Genomic DNA, 2,981 nt, shown 5'->3' with positions numbered 1-2,981 from the left:
GGTTCTCCCATCCCAAATCCCAGATCGGGCGGTTTCAAGTACTCCAGGCGTTTTTCAAAGACACTCTGAAACCCATGGCCCAGCCCACGATGGGCGTAACTCCTCTCTTGACCCATCTGCAGTTGGTCTGGTTGTCTCCCAGCACGGGCAAGCCGGGCTGCAGCTGCGGAGCGCAGCTGCCGTCCCAGGGGGACCACGCCGCCGCCTCCAACATCAAGTGAACTTCCTGATTTTTAGCAGCAGTAAATGATCCCATTGGGGGTTATTTGACAACCAAAGCTACGCTGGCTTGGCTGAAGGGCTGAAGTGCAGAGGCCCACGTAAGTTTGTGTTCACAGACTCCAGCAGACTCAGGGCCCATCCCCAAACCCCACACCCACTGCTCGGAAGGCGCCCCTGCTCCCGGCCCTGCACTTAGACGTCTGCCCGCGACACAGTAAAACAGAGCGAAGGCAAATCTGCAATGTAGAGATCCATTATGCTTTATTTACATGCGTCACCATCTCTTTTACAAACTAGATTACAATTTAAAATGGAATACACAAGGCAATATCTACTAACACCAAGTGGAGTAAGCACTGCGTCTCTACGTCGTTTGGAAAGGGGCAGGTTTTGCTCCAAAACAAACTTCCTTCCAACCTCTGTGTAGTCTATTCCTCCAGGGCAGCATCTTTTTTTCTTTTTCTTTTAATATAAAATCCTCAGTAAGACTGCAACATGAGAGTGTCTGCTTTCAAATGAAAGTACAAGATAGCTCAAATGAAAAATATAAACTGTTCAGCTCTTCGGTATGTAAAGACGGCCATGCGCGATAAGGCTGTGGATTTAATATTCTTCCAATTTACATGGCTTGAAACAAAAACAGATAAAACAGTTTTACAGATACTGTATACATATTTTTTCCAATCATGCAACTTTTTTAAAGAAAAAAGTTAAACATGTGAAGCCAAATGTACAATCCATTTTTTCCCAACCCATCCTAACGAAATGTATCTGGTCCCCCTTCGCAACTGTTGGCAATTCCTAAGGTATATCATGTACTAGAAACACTTACAGGACACCGGTTGCCAAGCAATGACATCATTTTTGAGAAATACATGCCCTAAAAGGTAACTTTTTGAAGCGGTGGCACAAAAATTTCTGGAGTTAAGCAGTGGTCAACTATCCAAATATTGTCAAGAGAAATTTTTTTTTTTTTTACAAAATCATTAAATCAAGCCCCAAACTTGTGAACTGCAGACCTAAATGTAGACCTTTTTAGACCTTCTGTTGAGTCCAAGTGTTCAAATAATAACTGCATAATTAGCCATTCAAGGCTGCGTTTTGAGAGCTGAATGAGTGGCCCTTTGAATTCAGCAAGAGGTATTTAGCACCTCTGGAAAGGAGGGCATCTGCTGGGCACCTCAGCAGGCATAGAGGGTGGTCACCTTCCCCTGGGCCTGGGGGGACCTGGCACCTCTCCTTCAGCCCAGCTCACCCCTGAGACCATGCTGGAGCCCCCCATGTCCAGCGCCTGACACCAGGCACTTTCGTTTGAAAATTTTGGCCCCAAAAATGAGCAAAAGAAACCAAACCAAACCAAACCAAACCAAACCAAACCAAAGAGCTTGGCCAAGTCCACCCCTCTTCAGTGAGTGCTGCGATGTTCTCCAAAGCAGGGTCCCAAAGCCGGGTCTCGAGGTGTCCCAGCATTCCTTGACATTGCTGGGAGGCAGGTAAAGCCTTCCAGCTGCTAATGCTTCCTTATGTAAAAAAGCCAAACCACTGTCACTGATGGGCTGACTCTAAATCAAATGGTTTTTCTCCATTTTCTGAACAGAGCGGACCAGGAGAGTTTTCTCTCTCGTTTCTGCCAGCAGGAGCTAGCTCTGTGGAAGTCACGGGGGCTAGGCTGCTGTAGCAGAGCAGAAGTTGCTCCCATTTTGTTTAAGCTAATGGGCCTTCCCTTGCCTTTGACATCAGTACCAAAAAAAAAAAAGTAAAATTATGGATTTTGGTCACCTCAGCCATACCATCAAGTCAGGCTTTACTGGTGCTGTCAACTACCTCCTTGCTGGTCTTGGGCAGGCAGGCAGACACCCTGGATCTCACCAGAGGCTCACCCATGCAGGGGCCAAATGCAAGCTCTGCTGGCGGCCAAAACACGGGGCAGGGGGACAAGTCCAGCCACAGGGTGGCAGCCGTGGAGGACCCTCCGGGAAAGGAGCACTGGAGGGAATTCCTTCAGCGTACACTTGCATTTTGGGGCGTCCCGGGAAGCTGAGAGCTAATGCTACACGCTCAGAGGAGGCTGGTGATAAAGCTCTCCACCAGTTTTGGTAAAAGGTGCCTGCAACTGGACTCCAATAGGCGAAGTGACTTGTAGCCCAGGTGGCCATTGTGCCACACGAGCATCCTGGGTACCTGGCTGCTGACGGAGATGGGCAATGAGCATCAGCCAACTCCAATAAATGTAATAAACTAGTCCCCACGCTGACAGATAGACCACCTTGGTGTAAAAAGAAAAGAAAGGGGTTTTTTAGAAGGTGAATGATAAACCCTTGGCTGCTTGGAAGAGTTGATATGCTACAGGGCTACGATAACCACAACTGCACAGAGTCTACACGGTAATAACTGCAGGGAGAAACCAAGAGGTGCATCTTTACGAGAGAACAGCGCGGGGGCTACGATACAGAAACAAAACTTCCATCGCACTAGGAGCTGTTGTTTCACCAATATCACCTCAGGGACCCGGACACTAAGGAGTGAGGGAGGGCCCACGAACGCTTGTGTGTGTGTTTGCGTGTGCGTGGGCGCACGACTGTGCATGTGCGGTGGCAGTGGCGAGAGGGAGTCACTCCACATTGCATGGGACACGGGTTGGTGGGAACTCATGCACTGAGACTTTGGGTTAAAATGCTCGTTGTTTTCCTAACATCCATGCATAATGATCCGTTTCTGTACATAATAAAATATATTTATATATTTATATGCATAATGCT

The sequence above is a fragment of the Buceros rhinoceros genome, unplaced genomic scaffold (assembly GCF_000710305.1).
Source record: "Buceros rhinoceros silvestris isolate BGI_N320 unplaced genomic scaffold, ASM71030v1 scaffold2377, whole genome shotgun sequence".
Classification (NCBI taxonomy): Eukaryota; Metazoa; Chordata; class Aves; order Bucerotiformes; family Bucerotidae; genus Buceros; species Buceros rhinoceros.
The sequence above is the reverse complement of the archived record's forward strand: the minus strand, read 5'-3'. Positions refer to the sequence as shown.